Source organism: Wolffia australiana, chromosome 8 (assembly GCF_029677425.1).
Source record: "Wolffia australiana isolate 7733 chromosome 8, ASM2967742v1".
In the NCBI taxonomy this organism is placed as follows: Eukaryota; Viridiplantae; Streptophyta; class Magnoliopsida; order Alismatales; family Araceae; genus Wolffia; species Wolffia australiana.
The window spans coordinates 3,755,986-3,777,067 of record NC_135842.1 but is presented as its reverse complement, the minus strand read 5'-3'; the positions used below and the strand labels follow the sequence as shown (position 1 = coordinate 3,777,067).

Below are 21,082 nucleotides of genomic sequence, written 5' to 3'. Positions count from 1 at the left end.
AACAATGAGTGAATAAGGTCTGGCTGAAGGCGCTGGAGCTCCTGCTCCGTAATCCAAGTGTCGTTCCGTGCAAGTCCGCCCCCCCAGCCCACCAGGAACCTCCTCGATATCCCCTCACTTGCATGGTCAATTACGTCCTACAGTACACAATCGATTGCCTCGTGCATATCGGGTGAAACAATCGGGGGAGTGGTCGCAGCAAACTTACTCACGCTGATGGGGTCTAGAGAGGCTGGGTCTGGGCGGTGAGAAGGGGCCCGATACGAAGCTAGGTCCACCACATTGAATGTTGAGCCTATTCTCCACGTGGGGGAAATCTTGACGACATACGCGTTGTCGCCCACTCTTCGGAGGATCGGGAACGGGCTGGCACTACGAGCACGCAGCTTCATAGCCGTCCCGGGAGAGTACCTCTCCGGCCAAAGTCTGACCATTACTAAGTCCCCCAAGTCAAATGCTCTGTGTCGGCGATGCAAGTCGGTGGCTTGCTTGTACAATGCATTTTGCTGCGGGATCGTATCATGAATGCGACGATGTGATGCAGAAATATGCTGGGCAAATGCAAGACCGTCTTCAAAAACCCTAACATGCAGATCTATGGGAGCTAGGTCTAAAGGTCGACGTGGTGCCTGGCCGTAGGCGATCTCGAATGGGCTCAACCCGGTGGTACGGTTTACCGAGGAGTTGTATGCGAACTCAGTGCGTGGTGTGATAAGATACAACGACGTGAGATATTTGCCAACTAGGGAACGGAGTAGGTTGCCCAAACTCCGCTTGACTACCTCCATTTGACCGTCGGTCTGCGGATGGTAAGCAGTCAAGAATTTGAGCTTCGTGCCCAAAAGGCTCCACAAGGTCCTCCAAAAGTAGCTTGTGAAGCGTACGTCACGATCGGACACGATCGACGATGGCAGGCCGTGAAGGCGCACAATCTCCCGGAAGAAGAGTTGAGTGACCTTCAAGGTGTCCAAAGCCTTCGCACAAGGCACGAAGTGGGCCATCTTCGAGAACCTATCCACGACCACCATGATGGAGTCGTGGTGCCTTGCGGTGCGACGCAATCCCAAGATGAAATCCATGCTCACGTCATCCCACGGACGCCAGGCGCCGGTAGAGGGCATACAATCCAGCGCTCTTCTTGACCTGCTTGGCCAAAGCACATACGCGGCATTGGGCAACTATGTTGCCGATATCGCGCTTCAGCGAAGGCCAATAGAACTTGTATTCTACGGCCGCTATCGTCTTGTCGCGGCCAAAATGGCCGCTAAGCCCTCCGGCGTGACACTCCCAAGTGAGAAAGTCACATAGTGACGTGCGTGGCACACATAATCTGTTCTTATAGAACAAATATCCATTAGTAATGACGAAGTCCCTATAGTCTTGGGACGGGCCTCATCGAACCTCGGCGATGATAGAGCTGAAATCAGGGCAGTTGTCGTACCCGTCTCGGACGGTCTCAAACCCTAGGACTATCACCTTCATGACGTTCAGCACGTGGGCTCTCCTGCTAAGGGCGTCGACGATGACGTTATCATTGCCCTTCTTGTGCTTGATAACGAACGTGTAGTCTTGTAGGTACTCGATCCACCTGGCGTGTTAGTCGCTCAGTTTCTGTTGTGAATATAGATACTTGAGCGCCTCGTGGTCCGAAAAAGGGACAAACTCTGAAGATAGGAGGTAGTGTCGCCAATGCCGTAAGGCCTGTATGACGGTGTAGAACTCCTTGTCATATGTGGAGTAACGCAGCTTGGCGTCATTCAGCTTTTCGCTGAAGAACTCGACTGGGCGACCCTCCTGGCTGAGGACGCCTCCGATCCCGATGCCCGAGGCATCACATGTGACCTTGAATACCTTCCCAAAGTCGGGAAGGCGTAGTACCGACGCTTGTGTCATCATGAGCTTTATCTACTGTAAAGCCCATTCTGATGCCGGTGTCCAAGTGAACGACTCCTTCAGGCAGTCGGTAATGGGTGCTGTGACAAAACTAAAGTTTAGTACGAATCGTCTATAGAAGGTCGCGAGACCTACGAAACTCCTAACGTCGTGCATATTGGCCGGGGTCAGCCACGACGTGATGGCCCGGACCTTCTCTGGGTCAGCGACAATGCCCTAAGTAAAGACGATGAAGCCGAGGAAGGCAACCTCCCAAGTGAGGAAGGTGCACTTCTCTGGGTGAGCGTAGCGCTGCTCGCGCCGCACGACCGTGCAAACCTGCCGGAGATGGTCTAGGTGCTCGTCTTTTGATCGGCTATAGACGAGGATGTCGTCTATGAACTTCTCTATGAACGCGTGTAGTACCTAATTCATGAGGCCCTAAAAAGTACTAGGTGCGTTGGAGAGGCCGAATGGCATGACTCTCCACTCATATAAACCGTACTTTATCTTAAAGGCGGTCTTCCATTCGTCGCCGGGATGAATCCGAACCTCATTGATGGAGGACCATCTCAAGGATGACGCCGCGAAGACGAGGAGCCAGATTGATGATGACGCGACGGGACGACGACAGCCACGCCGAGCAGCTCGTGCCGACGCTCGCCACCTGGGGTTTAAGTACTCCGGGTAAATATGCATTTTCATTTATGTTTGTTTTCTTATATTTCTGGATTTATGGATTGGGCCAGTGTTAGGCCCCGTCCTTCATCATTTCCTGTTATTTTCATGTTTGTATTTGAATTTGTAAGGAGAGGCCAAACCACGTCTTGCGACGGTTCGTCCTCTCCCATGTTCTCTTGGCACCCATCCTCCCTATATAAGGGGATGGTATGCCCAAAGAACATTTGGAAATCATTGTTGAAAATTGAGTTGCAATTGATCTTCCCCCTATCGTAGTTATAGTGTAGGGGGTTTGGCTAGCCCCACCCCACGTCAAGATCACTCCGTGGGTAGAGCCCACGTTTCTTCCGTCGAGATCACTCCGGGAGGATCGTGCTGAAGCGTGCCGTCGAGATCACTCCGGCACGGTTTAAAGATTTTCAAGAAGTCGCTGTCCTTCAGGGCTGAGAAGAGTCTCCGTCGAGATCACTCTAGGAATTCTTGGAGGTTCCTGAACGTCATCGACGCCCCGACCAAGCTGGGAATCCGCTCCATTGACGGAGCATTGTCCTGACCATCAAGAACCCGACGCCAGCCAGGTTCTTGATCCCCTGCCCCTCTTCTTTTACATCCACCCTCCTTTCCCCATCGTTTCTTGATTCCCAACCGCCTCGTCTTGCCTTTCTTGATCGCCCACCCCCCTTTCCCCATCGTTTCTTGATTCCTAACCGCCTCGTCTTGCCTTTCTTGATCGCCCACCCTCCTTTCCCCCTTCGTTTCTTGATTCCCAACCGCTGCCTTGCCTTTCTTGTTCGCCCACCCTCCTTTCCCCATCGTTTCTTGATTCCCAACCGCCTCCTCTTATCTTTCTTGATCGCCCACCTTTCTTTCCCCTTGATTTCTTGATTTCTTGATTTCTTGATTTCTTGATTTCTTGATTTCTTGATTTCTTGATTTCTTGATTTCTTGATTTCTTGATTTCTTGATTTCTTGATTTCTTGATTTCTTGATCTCACCATATCTCCTTGATTCCCCTTCGTCCTCCCCTTCGTCCTCCCCTTCGCCCTCCCCTCGCCCTCATCTTTCTTGATTTCTTGATTCCCACCCTCTACGCCTTAACCGATTACTTGGTTTTTTCTGCCCCACCCACATGACTATTCCCACGATACTTGCTTTGCTGTCTTTCCCGCCCACACGACTATACCATGCGCGAGCCAAGTGCGCGCCTTGTGCACCCTCTGCTCTGACTCTTGCTGCACGCCACCCGTGGACTTAGCTCTCTGCTGGTAGTTACGACCGCACCGTCCGCACCCGGTTTCATCGTCGTCAACGACACTCGTCCGCACAACCCGACACTAAGCATCCGCTCGACGACTTGGACGCCTTGGACTAAGCGATACAAAGGTCAGTCTCGTCTCCCCTCCATTAACTCTAGTATTATTATCGTTCACAGTCTCGTCTTCCCTTATCGCGTTGGCTACCGTGATATTCTCGAACATCATCGGATAGGACTAGCCACTTTGTCGAGCGTAGGGATTCTTGTGGTAGATGGATTGTCATCCGACTTGGACACCGAACGCTCCAGGGTTGTTAAACGCCCCTCACTTAGTAGACGTCTAGTAGGTCCAGCGGGTCATTGGGAGTTTGATCTTAGGATCACTCCTCTCTCGTTGATCGGTACAGCCAACGTCGCTATCCGTCAAATCCTTATCTGCTCATTCGTATTTTCTCATCATTCGGCTTGCATCCCTTGCATTCGCATCATAACCCTGTGACGTGAAACGCGCGGATCGATCCCGGCCGTCGTCGTTTCACATCACTGATGGTATCCACTCCTCAAATCTATCTTGGAGATGATAGTAGATCCTGCCATCATGTCGAATAAATCCTACACTCGCGGAATGGGAAAATGGTACTTGACTGTTATCTTGTTGATGGCACGACTATCGCAGCACATGCGCTCCGTGCCATCCTTCTTCGGAGCTAAGAGCGCCGGAACAGCGCATGGGCTAAGGCTCTCCTAAATAAGGCCCTTCTCCAAGAGCTCCCTGACCTGCCATAGTAACTCCTCGTACTTCGGTAGCTCCATACGATAATGCGGTAGGTTCGGTAGCGATGCACCAGGTACTAGGTTGATTGCGTGTTGTATGTTCCGCATAGGGGGCAATCCCCTTGGTAGCTCATCCGGAAAGATGTCTCCAAACTCCGATATGAGAGCCTCGACCTCGGGTGAACGAGTAATTGGAGCGGCGGGGGGGACGTCGAGGGTAACGGCGAAACACAAGGGCGTGTCGTCACCCTCGCGACCCAGGTCACGCGTGAACAAGGGTCCTCGAACGACCATCAACGGGTTGGTCGTGGCCGGCTTGTTCACCGGCTTCATGGCATATGGGTGCCATGTAACCCGTCATCCCTGGTACATGAACGAACAGGTGTTCGCGCATCCGGCCAGGGTGTCATCGTGGTCATACAACCATGGACGGCCTAGGATGATGCTCCCCACTTTTATGGGAAGTACATTGCAGAGGACGTCCTCGGCATAAGTGCTCACCTTCAACGGGACGCGGCATTGACGCTTCACGGGTAGTGAAGAAGCGTCGATCCATGAGACGTCATATGGCGTGGGGTGGTCTCGCTACCAACCCTAATCCGGTGACCATCGTGTCTGAGATAGCGTTGATGCAACTGCCACTGTCTACGATCACCTTGCACGCCTTGCCATTGATCTTGACGCACATATAGAAGATCGAGGTGCGGAGGGCCGCATCAACGAATGGTGTCCCCGGTGGGGCAGACGGGAGTGTCCTAGCGGGAGTGATGACCCGCGGACATGGTCGCACTCTGCTAGTGCCGGGCGTGTCGACGACGATGTTGGCCAACGGCCGGGTGAACACATGGGATACCACGAAGGGGGTCCCTCGTGCCTCGATGATCTGTATATATCCGATCTGACCATCGGGCTCCTCATACTCGCGGGCGTACTCCTCTCCATGGTAGTGGTCCTCGTGCGATATGTCCGCTCCATCAATATGATCCTGCTCGACATCACCAGCGTTGATCAAAAGTGCTGATCTTGAAGAGTATCAACCTCTTATTCCATTTCCTGACGCACTGCATACCAAAATTTAATGTAAACCTATGTCCAATAGGAATGGAGAAGAGATGAATGAATTTTCAAGACATGATTCTTTTAGAAAATTGTGCAGGGACGATTTTGAAGGGTCAATGATCTCAATGGAAGAAATGGATGAAATAATCTCTGATGTTTACGTGTTGTTTCTTGAGGACAGAAATCATGTGAAGGGAAATTGCAATGTGAAGGCTTCAATGAGGATGATGTGGATGAAAATAGAAATGGAAAAAGAATTTTGCAATACGCCTAGTGAATTATCTGAAGTTCAACCTCGGACAGGGATAAAAAAAAGTTGTAATGAAGTTGAGGTTGAGCCTCTCTTATGCAAAATTCTTTTTACAGATTGGCATGATCATTTCTTTGAATGGAAATGGAAATTCTCTAGCATGATTTTCTTTATGTACGAGCTATTTAACTTATCACTTTTGTGGATGAACATTAGAAGGAAATCTATTTTTAAATATAGGTATATACACATGGGCATCGAGTTTCTCATACACGGTCCTTTGAGTTTAGATTTATGATTGAGATAATCTTTAGCTTGATTTATTTTGCTTTACCTAACGGGAACTCAGATTCTTCTCCAGTTCCCCTTTTCTTTTTTTATTTATTATTATTTTTTTATCCAATTTCTTCTTTAGCTGTCATAACAAGTAGGTGGAGTCCACATGAAGGGGTAATTGCAGGATGCAACATTCATAAGGAGTAAAGGGTTTGAAGAGCCAGCACAACATGATCTTTTAGGACCCAAGTCATTGATCTGATTTCTCTTTAAAAATTTTCTCTCTTGAATGGGTTGAACTATTTATTTTTATGTGGAACCTCTATTAGCCTTGTTGTGGTGTTTTTTAAAATTTTTGATCAGGATATTGACCAAGTTGGAGCAATCATGATGAATGACGCAGCACAACTTATTCAGGATTTTATATCTATCATCTCAACGGCAATCCGCACGTCCATCCCCACTGTTTGCCATTCTCTCCCTCAATTTTCCTTTTGGTTATTTTCGTAGTTATGCATTGAGGACCATGCATGTTTTAGTAGGGGGGAAGCTAGTCATTTTATAAGGGAAACTGTGATGTATACATTTAATTTCTAGGAATATTACATGAATTAAACCTGCTTTTAGCCATCTTTAACATGCATATACATGAATCATACTTTTCATCCAATGGTTTGGGAACAAGTGTAGAGAAGTTAGGCTCCTAGAGCGGATCAAGAACATGTTGAGGTGCAACACAAGTGATTTTGAGCGATGTGGATTCAATTTCAAATTGGGGAGGGTGACTAGTAGGTGATTAGATGATGGAAAGTCAAGGGTAGAAGCTCTATGCTTCAAAGGGGAGTGATGAGTGAACTGAGAGCCCCCATTCCATCAGCTCAAATAGCCGATCCCACTTATGTATTTCGTCTCCCCATTAGCCTACTACCATTCCAAAATAGTGAGCAGTCATTCTCCAAGTCCTATGCACAGAATCCACCATCTCCATCCACCTTATTGTTCCACACACTTCACGCCATTTCCATCACAACTTGACTCCACCACCTTGCTTCCGCTACCGAGGATATGCCTATCTCCCAAGTACGTTTATCTCCCTTTCCACGGTATCACTACGATACTGCCTCTTTGTATCTTTCTCTGTCCACAATTCACTCTGCATTATCTAAATCTTATTCTTCTGTCCTCTCTCTCTAGACCAATGTGATTGTTATGACACTCATGCTAGTTGTGATAACATGTTTGAAAACCATTTAAATGATGGAAAGTGTTCCATTTTTTTTGTCATACCCCTCTTCGATATAAAAAAAATAGAGGAAAAGAAGAACAAGCAAAAAAAAATAATATTTGAAAAAAAAAAAGAAAAAAAAAAGAAGAAGACGAAGAGAAAAGGGGGGTTGACTTGCGCAATTTCTTGTGTTAATATTCCATTCATGATCATATTGTTCTCTATCTTTGTATCATCGCATTGGTCCCATCTCTTCTATCTCCCCCACTTCAACTAAAAATCTTGGGAGTAGTTTATCCGAGGTAGCACCGCACCCATTGGACCATGAATCTCTCATTGTTAACGCTCACCCTAACTCTTTCACAAAGTTTCCATCTCCCCCATCACACGCCTTACAAGTCTGTCATATATCCTTCTCGTTGTCTTCCACATTCTGTGCTCAACAGGAGGAGGAACTGGCGTCTTCTATGCTTAGGAAGGAGAAAAGGCTAATGGAGAGGCAAGTACTAGGTGGCCGCCACCATGGAAGAGAGTGATCTTACTTGCGAGAGATGGGAGTCTAGCTTCACATGAGTATAGAGAGATTACCTAAGGAGTATAGCGTCATACCTAGAAACAAGTACACTCCCTTCTCACCCACTTAGGCATTCACACCAAGGAGAAAGAAACCCCACATTCCTGACAAGGTCGGAGCTCAAACTGTCATTAAATGTTTTAGCTCGCCTTGTGATTGATACACTTAACACTTCCAATACTTGTTGTCTGACCTACAGGATGAAAGAACTGATAATACGGCAAAGTACTTAGATGTTGCTAAGGGACTAGCAATGTCTAAGTAGGGGGGTATATGACAACACCCTAATTTCGGTCTATATTTCATGTTATTAGCATGATTTCATGCATTTAAAGAGCTTAAAATTGGGCTGTTATCATATATTTGCATGAAAATAATGTTTGCAAGTAATTTCTGATTTTTCCCTAATTTCTGTTAATTATATGAATTTGTAAGGATTTATTGAAGCTCAAAATAATCATTTTTGAATAAAAATGACATATGTAATATTTTGTTTCAACTTTATCAGCATGGGAATGAATCAGGGAATTTTGCAGAATTTTCTAGAATTTTTTACGAATTTTAAGGAATTTTCTGGGATTTATTTCAAGAAGAAATGCATTTATTCTATTAAAAAGGGCATATTTTTAATAGAATACAATGTATTTACACAATTTCTCGACTTTTCGGGGCCTTTTTGCAACATTTTGTTGCAAAAAGACCTTGAAAACGGCTCTCGCTCGCCATTGCATGCGTAAAGATCCTATTTATAAAAGTTTAGGGTTTTATTGCAATATAGTTTTAATGTTTTAGAAAAAATTGGAGGAGAGAGAATGCGGTAAGGGCATATACACAAATATTTTAGGGCGGCGTTCGTTTACAATTGCTTGTTTTATTAAGGGCTTTCTTGAAAAAAACGCAAAGAGCCTCCTGCCTTGTCGACGTGGCGCAACTTTAGCCATTGGATAAAAATCCAACGGTGATCGCACATGTGTATGTGGCAGGAGGTAGGTTCACCGCCCGTGCAGCGCATACAATGCGCGTGCACGGGCGGTGACGTGGCAACACACAAGCAGGCAAAGGAACGAAAAAACACACGTGTCACCAGGAGTCTAGATGTACTCTGACATTCCTCGAAAGCCTCGATGTACTCTGTCACCAGGAGTCGACCCTTCTTGAGGTCGAGCCACGAGAGGAAGAGGGACATCTAGTACTGCCGAGGAACGTACTTGCTCCTTAGCTTCTGCGCCATTTCCACCCAGGACGTGATGGGTCGTTCTCATCGTTCGGCGGTGACTCGCTCGTTCTCCCAAAAGATCTTGCCCTGTCCGCCAAGTCGTGTCTCCACATACTCGATACCTAGGTCGTCATCGATGCAATACAACCTGAAGTATGAGCTCATGTTCGACTCCTAGTCGATGAACTCTTTGGGCTTCCGAGAGCCCTCAAAGACGGCAACGTCGGCGCGCATGCTTCTCTGGATGCGTGCACGCTGCTCCTTGCCCCGACGTTCATCGTCGTCAAAGTGTCGCTCGGGCACGGGATAGTCTCCTGGTCGCGGGTCCAAGTGGCGACGGGGCGAAATCGGCTCGTGACCATGATCGTCCTAAAGGTGTGGAGGACCGTCCCGAGGTGTGCGGTCGAAGTGCATCGCACGATGTGAAGGTAGGGGGACGTCGTACACCCCATAATATCGTGGTGGAGGTGGGTCGAAAATAGTCGTCATGGCCCACGTCTCGTTCATACTATCGAGCGTAAGGGTCCAGGCGGACCGGTCGGTCCACGTCGTACCCGCGGGTGCTGCATATCCCAAGCGCGAATATCCTGGGGCTCTCGCGCTGGTTCCCTAACTAGGTTTCCCTACGGTGGGGCGCCGTCGGATCGATGATCGAAAACCTCGTAATCCGTATTGAGGTCATGGATAAGTCTGCCATGGCGTCCCTGTGGACCAACCCCTAGTGCGTGACGAGACCGCCCTCGGGCGGCCGGTCCCACCTCAATTCCGTGCTCTGACGCCCGTTGGTCCACGAACATGCGGTCCATGTGTTCCATCCTAGCAGCCATGGTGCGGAAGTAAGCTCCTTGGTCGTCTGAAAGTTCTTCTCTTGGCAGGTACTGGCGAGAGGCGCCTCCTCGTCCGCGTCCTCGACCTCGTGTGGGGGTTGCTCGGGGGATGGGCTCGACAACAAGGAGATTTCCCGTGTGGGCGCCGACCTACGGTAGCTCTATCCTTGTAATTGCGGTGAGCCGTGTGGAGAGTGCTGTGGCTCGCGTGGCGCACCGGGAAATTTTGGTGGGCCCGATGTGCCAGGAGCACCTGTGCCGTCGGGTGTAATCAACGTAGCCTCAAAATGCGGTAGGACGGGGTCGGCTACCTGGGTCACGGGTTGGGGTCCCGAGAGGGCAATCTCATTGCCTCCCTCGTCATGCGACGGTTCGGTCCGTCGCGGGGAGGTAGAACCTCCGTGTTGTGCCATCCGTTTGGATCGCGTCTCTACGGCCATTCTTGGGAATCCTATATGAATGTTCGAAAAAGACAGTGAATGCGGATGCAGCTATATGCGATGCGGAGTCGGAGACGTGCTGTGGGCGACCAAAGCCGGGCTCTGATACCAGTTTGATGCCGGACGTCGTCAAGACGTCGTCTGGTCGACACCGAGAGCAGCGGCTTGGTATCGAATTGAGATCTCGATCGGACGACGATTGTCGGCGTCGTCCGATGATGCTAGTGGACAGGTATGAATGAAGACGTGCAATGCAAGAATTCCTACGTGTCGTATGTGCGTGCCCTGACGAGCAGAGTTGCCGTTCCAGAGATTGACGGGATCGCTCTAAGTGAGATCAGACGGACCTCCTGAACCTCCCCCGAGAGGGTCGAGGCGAGTACATCGTCGAACGGGGGAACCCCGCTGAAGTGCTCACACGCGTTGGGAGAACTCGACTCGTACCGGGCAGGTAAGACTCTCAATGAATATTCATCGTTTTCTCAACTTGTCTCGCTCTCACCTATCTAACCCGAGCGCGGAGGAGGCAAGTCAAAAGAGCACTAAAGGACGTAAGAGACGTAAAGAACAGGGCAAGGAAGTACCTTCGTCGCGCTGGCGACGGATATCTTGAGTCGGAGGAAGATCCGGAGGTAATAGGAGGTCGGTGACACCGAAGTGTTGCTAATGCGGGAGTAGGGTAGTCGTGTTGTGGGTGTCCACCAGCAGGCGAGGTTGGTCGGGCATACGGCGCGGAGTAGCGCCCTAGTCAGAGAGGAGCAGGGTAGCATGTCAGGTGCGGGAGTTCACGGTGGGCACCACGAGCGGTGGTCACGGCGCATGCGTGTGCGCGCGCAGGCTGCGCGGCACGCAAGCGGCGCACGGCGCAGGGCGCGCGCAGCGCCGAAATGGCGGCTCGCCGCCGTAGTGCACGTGGGCGCCGTGCGGGCGGGTGATACACTCTAGCGAGCACGGGCGATGCTCACAGCGCGGCGGCGCCAAGCCGTCGGTGAGCTCTGCCGACGACGGTGGGTGAACAGGCAGACGGCGAGGGCGGCACTTATCGGGGATTGTCTCTTGGTAGGGGCTGAGCTGGCCGAGTGGTCGGGGTGGAAGTCGCGGTCGGCGGTTGTGCTGGACGGTGGAGGCGAGCGGCGGCCAATCGAGCAGTGGGACGAGCGGTCGACTCTAGACGGGCGCCGAAGCTTGGCAGCGGCAGAGATGATCGCTTGGCTTGAGGGGAAGCGCCGGGCGACGGCCGAACCAGGTGGAGGGGTAGCGGGGTCAGTCGTCGGGCGTGCAATTGAGTCATCGGACCCGCAGCTCGCCAGGCAACAGGCGAATGGACCGACAGTGAGGTTGACGCGGCGACGGTGAGATTGGCGGCGAGACCTGCATGGCGGCGGCAAGGCTGGTGCAACGGTGGGGAAGGGGAGCTTCCTTTCTCTCTCCCTCCTCATTCTCTCTTCTTCTCCCTCTTCCTCTTCTTCCCGTTCCTTCTTCCTCTTCTTTTTCTTCTTCTTCTTCTTCTTTTTTCTTCTTCTTCCTCCTCTCACGTACGTGACTCTTCAACTTCTAAAAACGTTATGACCTAGGAGAAAATTCAAGAGTAGTGTTTGGGTCGCCCACCCCTCCTTATATAGGATGGATGAAGATGGGCCCCCATAAGAAACAAAACAAAACAAAAGAAAATAACATAACCAGGTCTGTTAAGGCCCACTAAAGTGCTGGGAGGGGAAGGAATCCTCATATGGGTTCTTTCCCCCCTTACAAAGGCAAAATGAAAATGCAAAGCGAAAATACAAAATCAGAGATGGATAGGTCGAATGCTCCGGTGATAGAGGTGTCGCATCGTCATGTCGAGTATCTATACCTAGGGTCGCGTGTCACCGCAGCGGCTCATCGTGTCGGCTGGGCACGTGTCGGTGGCGGCTCGATGATGGTGATGGCTCCTTGTGTAGCGGCTGGGCAGTGTCGAAGGGTGCCGCGCCATCAAGAAGTTTGCCTTTGACTTATGATGATGCTTGTTGTCACCGTCTTTGCATTGTTCATTGCTTCTACGAGCTCGATCTCTATCGCAAAGTTGTATTCAATCCTACCCTGAAAGAAGTGCTTGCTCGTCATCCACCTCATCTCATTCTCCAATCTTGTCTTCTTGCACCTTCAATGAGCCCACAAGTTCTTTAATGGACATGGATTTGATGTCGCAAAACTGCTCTATCGCCATGGTGACATTGTCACACACGGATGGTGTTGCTCCTAGTGATCTTCAAACACGTCGCCTTTGGTGAGCTTCTCTACAAGATTGCGCATCTCATACACAATCCTCGGCAACTTGCTGAAAAAATTAGAAACTAGGTCATCCTTAGCCATCTTCAGGTTATCGTACTCTAACTTCAACACACGAATGTGAGTTTGGTTTGCTTGGTCAACATCGATGTTCATCGTTCAAAGAGTCTCCCATGTCTCCTTCAAGCTTTTGTCTTCATCAGTCTAAAGGTCCATATCTCGGGAAATAGTTCCGAAAATGGTCTCCATACCAAGAAGATCCTTCATCCATAGCACATCATCTTCGATGCTGGCGCTCCACAACCCATACGCATTGAGCAATAGCTTCATCCTCTTCATCCATTAAGGATAGTTCATCATAGAACAAGAAGGAAAGGCACTAGAGAAGGCCAACATACCCGTTGATCTGGGCACTCCCATGATGGCTGATGTAATACGACGTCAGCCGGGATCGATCGGCTCGTATTACGTCACAGGAATTATGATGCGAGGACGTGAGATGTAACTCAATGCACGGGAAACTAGCGGATGAGCAGTTGAGGGAATCGGCGGATAACGGTGTCGGCCTTGCCAGTCAACAAGAGAAGAATGATCCCTAGATCAAACTCCCAATGACCCGCGAAATCAACTAGACGTCTAGACAATGAGGGGCGTATGATGGCCCTGGAGTGTTCAGCGTCTAGGCCAAAGAATATCAGTCAACCTCAAGAATTCCTACACTCGACGACGGTGGCTATCCTATCCGTGAATTGTAATGAAAATAATGGCAGAGGACGCGATAGCGGAAGACGAGACTGGAAAAGATAATAATGCTGGTAAACGGAGGGGAGACGAGACTAACCTTAAGTCCCACTAATCCACAGCGTCAAATCTCGTTCTGGCATGTGATGTGGTGTAGATTGTAACGTGTCGGTCGACGACTCTGGCGAGATCACTCGGACGTCAGGCGGATGAGCGCAGGAGGTGATCAAGTCAACCGACCTTGGGACCACGGCAAAGGATTTGGCAGCAGACGGGCATGAGCGGAAGTGTTTGGTGCGCGCGAGCATTATAAACTCAAATTTAGGGTGTTTTACTGGTTAATTATCAGTTAGATCGTGTGAGGAAAGAGCTTATACAACAAAATTTATTACCTCACAACCTTGGGTAAGTGGGGTGTCGATCCATAGAGAGTAGACAAAACATCAGAAATTTATTTTCGGTTCAGTATGTGTCTTCAGATCTCAAGGTTCAATCTTATCAATTAGAAAAATTATATTCAGTACTGTTTAGTTAAATTTTTTTCGAAGAGTTATGTGAAGTGTGTTCTCACAAGACTGATAAATTCTTTTGCAGAATTAAAGCACACAAGTTTACCAAAATAACTCACAAACTCACGTCTGTGGTTTTAGCGATTTAACAAACACCTTGTGTGCGCGTGCAAGTGCTAGGCTAAGTGCAAGTGCTAGACTTGCGCACAGGCAAGCCTTGCGCACAAGGGAGCCTTGCGCACAGGCGCTCACGCGCGTGGCTTCTGCTGCACGCGGGGCTCCTGTGCATGGCGTGGCTTCTGCTGCACGCGGGGCTCCAAGAGCAGTTTGCGCGCTCGCTCTGTTGTGCGCAGAGCCAACGCGCGCAGGCAGTCCTTGCGCGCAGCAGGATGTTCCCGCTGCTTCTGCTGCGCGTGAGGAACACTTGCGCGCAGCAAGCTGCGCGCGCGGCTTCTGTTGTGCGCGAGGAACACTTGCGCACAGCAAGCTGCGCGCGCGGCAAGCTGCGTGCGCGTCTTCTACTACGCTCGAGGAACCTTTGCGCGCAGCTGGCTGCGCACGCGGCTTGTGCTGCGTGCGAGGAACCCTTGCGCGTAGTTGGCTGCGCGCGCGACTTCTGCTTGCGGGGCTGTGGGGTCGCCTGTGCGTGGCATCCCTGCCTGCTGATTGCGGTGCGTGAAGGGTGCCCATACGTAGGTGTGATTGATGAACTATTGATGAACGATTGATGAACGAGCGTGATGATGAATGGAACTAAGGATAAGAACGAGAACGACACTGAAAAGAAAATCAAGAGTAATAGATGAACAACTGTTGTTGGAAACTGCTGGAAGACACAAACTGTGATCTCCAACCCAACACAGATTGTCTTAGAAGGGAGAAGAGGAAAACACTGAAACCAGAACAGTCACACCTCCTTGTGTCACTTCCTCCGGGCAAGGCAATGATCTTCTTGGTCTAGCTATGCCTCAGATTGTCTCTCTCCCAACTCCAAGGCTCATTAGCTCTTGGAGGGTGTGCAGATCTCTTCTCCTCCAAGCCCTGTCCTGTTGTGCTGGAAATTCTGGACAACCTAGAATGAGCCCTTGTGAGGCTATTTATAGGTTTCTTTTAATATGGCTTCTTTGAGATTTTAGGGCTTTTTTTCTTCTTCCTGATTTTTCCCAGCTCCTCTTAATCAATTTCATCTTTCTTTGGATGTTTAATCCATATCTGAACTCATTAATCAAATACATGAGATCTAATCCATTTGATTCAAAGAATCAAGTGGGGTTAGTAGTTTGGAAAAATAATGCATATGAATGATAACAAATATAGATTAAATGAATGCAATTGATACATAATGCTCAAGAAACTCATTAATAATTGATGACATATTGAAAGGCATCAAACACCCTGATGACTCTCAAATATGTCATCAAATAATTAAACTTTTTAGCTTTCATTCATCAAAATTATAATGTTAATTCATGCTAATATCATGCATATGCATCATTTTATGAAATTACTAACCCCACTTGATCCTTTGAATCAAGTGGAGTATATTTAACATTTTATGGTTAAGAAAAATTCAGAGACAGGTTAAGAAGATCAAGGAAAGAGACGAGGATCAAGAGGAGCGGGCGAAAATTCAAAGATGCAAAAATTACGAAAATGCCCCTGGGAATGACTTAAGAGAAACCTATAAATACCCTCTTGAGAGTTGATTTTAGGTTGTCCAGAATTTCTCTCAAGGAAGCTAGGGCTTGGAGAGAAAGGATTTCTGCAGACCCTCCAAGGCTGATGAGCATTGGAGCTGGAAGAGAAGCAAGCTGAGGAGTAGCCGGAGCACGACGATCGTCGCCTTGCCCAGAAGGAGTGACACGAGGAGGCGTGAGCGTTTCAGTTTCAGTACAATCTTCTTCTCCCTTCTAAGACAATCAGAGTTGGGTTGAAGATCACAAGCTATGTCTTCAGCATTTCCAATTTCTGTTGTTCCTTTGGTTACGCTTGATTTCAAATTTCATAGTTGATTTAATAGTTTCCCATTCCGTTCTAGCAAAAATTCCATTGTTCTTGCATCAGATCGTGAAATCCATCCCTGCAGAACTTCCCAACTGCTAGCAACTCAGGCAACAGCCTAGGTTGCCAGCAATCCAAGCCGCGGGGAACAACGCCGCACGCAGCAACGCCGCGTGCATCAAGCTTCGCCAGCAGCAGCCGCGAGCAGGTTTCTCCAGTAGCGGCAGCGTGTGCAAGGTCGTCACAGAGGTGCTATACGGTGCACAAACACCCGCTGGGTGTTTGTGAAATTGCTTAAAGGGCAAAGGCAAATCCTTAGTAAGGAAAGCCTTACTGAAGATTTGCTGCACCGAGACTTTTAAAGAAAGCTCTGTCGTTTGTACCGAAGATCGTTTACCAGAGTTTATACTTGAGTATTGAGATCCAAAAGAACTGATTTGATAGAAAGAATTCTTCTGCTGTTTTTTGTCGTCTCCATGTGAATCGACCCTCACTCACCCCAAGCTGTGAGGTTATAAATTTTGTTGTATAAGCTCAATCCTCACACGTATTAACTGCTAAACAACCAGTAAAAAACACCCCAAAAATTGAGTTTATCAACTAGCGCCGTTGCCGGGGAGCACGGTATTACAGTAGGAATTTTTTTTAATTGTTCAGTAATCTTTTCTTGATTCTCCTTAAGCTGCAGGACTTAAAAATCCTCAGCTCATTGTTCTGCTAACATTTGTGCTGAAAATCTATGGTAGTTACACGCTCTGGAGCTGGTGAGAAGTCTGCAGAAAAAATTAGTAGAGACGCCACCCCGGATTCTACAGTCACAGAACCAGAAATTCAGCAGAGAAATATGGCTGAAGAGATACATCAGCAGAATGAAAGGAGAAGAACTATGTTGGATAGGTCTACACCGTCCGGAAGCTTATGACAAACCGATGTAAATCTGAACATCGGTGAAGGTATCTTGTTTCGATACGATAATGCATTGATCAATTCTCTACCTGAATTTAACGGATTACCTGCACAGAATCACTTAGAATTCCTTGATGATTTTCATATTAGATGCTCTTCTCAAAATGTTCCGGGAATATCTACAGAGATGTTAAAAATGAAATATTTTCATCTAACTCTTAAAGATAAAGTGTTTGCATGGTATCGTAATCTAGGAATCACTTTTAATTCTTGGTAAGAGATGCAAGGAAAATTTCTACAGAAATTTTACCCTCTCTCCAAAATGAATTTTTATAGAAGAGAAATTCACAATTTCCATCCTCATGACGGAGAAGCCTTTAGTGAGTCATGGGAGAGATTCAATGATTTGTTGAGGAAATGTCCTCACCATGGCATTGAGCAATGTCAACTAGCCCAAATATTTTATGAATCTCTCTCTGATTTTATGAAAACAAAGTAAATCTCGCTACGGGTGGAACGTTTTATACCGCATATGAGGATGAAGTTTTCGATGTTTTGGAGAGAGTTGCAGAAACTGACTTGCAGGAGATTGGGGCCAATCAGAATGGGAGAAACCTGCAGCCAAAAAGAGCAGGAGTTCTGTAGGTTAACGCCAAGGAGGGAGAGCTACAGGCGGGCCTAAGGGAGACTAACCAGAAATTGGAGGAGCTCACCTCCACCTTGAAGAATGTCTTTTTAGGTAACTCTCCTATCATTAAAGCTAAGATCTGCTCTCTCTGCTTCAGCAGGGAACATGAAGATGGAGCCTGCCAAGCCATGGAAGAAGACGTGAAGGCCTTCAACCAGCCGCAACAACCGTGGGCAGGTCAAAAGAGGCCAAATTTCCAAAACGGAGAGACCTTCCACCAAGGGAACAAGCCGGCAGCTCAACCTCCGTTCCAGCAGAGACAACCATTCCAGCACAGGCCTCCACAGCAGTATCAGGTTCCATCTCAGAACCAACCTGATTTTTCTTCACTTACCCCTGTCATTACAGATATGATAGAGAAGCAAAACCAAAAGTTGCGGGCGGAGATGGAGATGAAGATGCAAATGATGATGGAATTTCAAACAAAGCAAATGCTGGAGTCTCAAGAGAAGATGAGGAAGATGCTAGAAACCTTCAGGCCTGCACAATCCGAACATCAAGGTATATCTCTAGACCTACCTTGCACATCTTATAAATTTCCCACGAAACCATTAATAAATCCATGCAACTTGCATCATGTGCAGCACTCCATTCCTGATGAGACGAATGGAGACGATCCTAAAGTTCTAGCAATCTCAAAATTGAGAAATTGAAAAGAACTTCAGGATCCCTATCAGAACTCTAGAGAGAATTCTAAGAAGGGGAATGAACCACGAGAGGAAGAAGGAGAGGATTCTCCCTACGTGGAGGAACCTCTACCTTCTACGAGTGAGCAACATGTTCCTTACTGATGCCGGACGTCGTCTCAACGGCGTCCGACCGTCACCGAAGGAAGGAACTCGGTGTCGTATTGCTAACTAATCGGGTTACGTCCACGACGTCAACCGATGGATATGCGGAGAACAGAAATATATGTATGACGATGACGAGGACGATGATTCTACAACGGTACGTGCAATGCGCCGACAAGCTACGAGCCAACCCGAGCGGGACGGGTCGCCGAGCTGGTCGGTCCAGCCTCCAAGTCGCCCGAGGTGGGTCCGAGGGCGCGACGCCGCCGAATGGGGTAACTCCCACCGGGATGCTCACACGCGTCAGGCGTCCCCGACTGCACCGACAGGTAAGACGCCGTCTTTGTTTCGCGTTCTCTCAATCTGTCCCACTCACCTATCTAACCCGAGCGCGGTGGAGGCAATACGAAAGAATACTGACGAAATAAATGACGAAAAGAGGCTAGGGAAAGCAGAGTACCTTCGCTGACCGGCGACGGGATTTTCGCACCAACTGGTTCCGGAGGAGGGAGTAGTCGGGTGCGCCGGAGGTTGACTGGTGCGGAGGCGGTTGTGCGCGATCAGCGCCGAGCGTGCGAGGAGATGTGGTCGACGGTGCGCGCGTGTCGGCGCTTGGCGGCGAGCGCGGTCAGCGCTTGGCGGCGCGGCGGCGCGCGCGGCGCGGCGCGGCGCGCGGCGGCGCTTGGCGTAGCGGCGCGCGCGGCGGGCGGCTTGGCGGTGGGCGCAGCGTGGCGATAAGCGCGGGCGCGCGGCGCTGGCGATGGGCGCAGCGCGGGCGCCTTGGCGGCGCGTGGGCTTGGCGCGCGGGCCTTGGCGCGCAGGCGGGCAGCGCAGCGCAGCGTAGGCGGCGCGGCGGGCGATGCGCGTGGCGGCGGCAGCGCGCGGCGGCGACGCCTTGGCGGCGGCGATAGCGGCGGCGAGCGCGCGCGGCGGGCGCGGCGCGGTGGCGCGCTTGGCGGCAGCGCAGCGCGCGTGGCGTTGGCAGCGCGACGCGCGCGGGCGTGGGCGCTGTGACGGGCGCGCGGCGATGGGCGCGCGCGGCGGCGGGCACGCGAGGCCGCACGATCGGGCGCGGCGCGGGCGGCGGCGCGCTGGCGGTGGCAGCGCGCGGCGGGCGCAGCGCGACGGCGCGCGGGGCAGCGGTCGCGTCGGCGCGCAGCGGCCGCGGTCAGCGCGGCGGCGGGCGCTACGGCGGGCGCTGGCGCGTCGGGCGGCGGCGCGGCGGCGGCGGCGCGTGGCGGCGCGGCGCGCAGCGGGCCGGCACGCGGCGCTGGCGCGTGGCGCGGCGGGCGTGCGGCGGCGGGTGCGCGGCGGCGGCGGTGGCGGCGGCTGCCCCTCCTCTTTCCTCTCCCCCTTCTCCTCTTCCTCCCCTCTTCTTCTTCCTTCTCCTCTTCTTCTTCCTTCTTCTCTTCTTCTTCCTTCTTCTATTCTTCTCCACGACCTGACCCTTCTTCTCAAAATACCATTCTTCAAAATTTAGGTCAAAGTAAGGGGAAGCGCCCACCTCTTCCCCTTATATATGGGTGAAGATAGGCCCTTCCTTAAGTCCAAAAACAACAAAACAAACAAGGAAAGGAAAGGAAATAATGAAAACGGGCTTGTCAGGCCCAACATAAAGAGGGGGGGGGTGAAAGAGTTCCTCATATGGATCCTTCCCCGCTACACGACAACACGATAAAACCGAAAAGCTATAGAATAAGGTAACCGAAGGTGTCGGTGTGCTCCGGTGGTCGGCGTCCGCGTCATGCCGAGTAACGGAATGCGGAATCTCGTGTTGCTGCGGCGGCTTGCCGTGGTTGCTGGACTCGTCTCGGTGGCGAGCTGGGTAGTGCCGGCTCCTTGGGTGCTCGGTCGGGGAAGTCCTGCTGCTCCTCTGCTGCTGGCTCGATGACGTCCGGTGGTGACGCGCCATCAACCCTCCCGGGGTGGGAAGGACTCGACTCCGGCGAGTCAGGGTGGAGGATCGGCGACGGTGGAAGGAGGTCGGGACGGAGGCGTCGGAGCTCCTGTTCTGTAATCCACGTGTCGTCCGCGCAGGTGTGGCCCGCCAACGATTTAGGAATCTCTCGATGCTTTCCCACCTGCATGGTCAATTACCTCCTGTAGTACACAATCGATTGCCTCGTGCCTATCGGGTGAAACAATTGGGGGAGTGGTGTCGGCAAACTCACTCACGCTGAAGGGGTCTAGAGAGGCTGGGAGTGGGGAGGAAGAAGGGGCCCGGTACTGAGCTAGGTCCGCCACATTGAATGTAGAGCCTATTCCCCACGTAGGAGGAATTTCGACGACATACGCGTTGTCGCCCACTCTACGGAGGATCCGGAACGGGCCGGCGCTGCGAGCATGCAGCCGTTGCCGCCCCGAGAGTATCTTCGGCCTGAGTCTGACCATCACTAGGTCTCCCACGTCAAATGCTCGGGTCGGCGATGCAAGTCGGCGGCTTGCTTGTACAATGCATTTTGCTGCGTGATCCTATCATGAATGCGATGATGTAATGCAGAGACATGCTGGGCAAATGCAAGTGCGTCCTCGGAAACCCTAACATAAGGATCTATGGGAGCTAGGTCTAGGGTCGACGGGTGCCTGGCCGAGGCGATCTCAAAGGGCTCAACCCGGTGGTTCTGTTCACCGAGGAGTTGTATGCGAACTCAGCGCGTGGTATGACAAGATCCCAAGACGCGAGGTGTTCACCTACGAGGAACGAGTAGGTTGCCCAAGCTACGATTGAC

General features: G+C 50.5%; 1 non-coding gene across 1 annotated transcript; it reads right to left on the bottom strand.

Annotated features, from left to right (window-relative positions):
• Window positions 1-17,200: 17,200 nt before the first annotated feature.
• On the bottom strand, window positions 17,201-17,309 carry LOC144707286 (small nucleolar RNA R71). The gene has a single exon (XR_013582448.1). It is a non-coding gene; the product is annotated as a small nucleolar RNA R71 (small nucleolar RNA).
• Window positions 17,310-21,082: the final 3,773 nt, after the last annotated feature.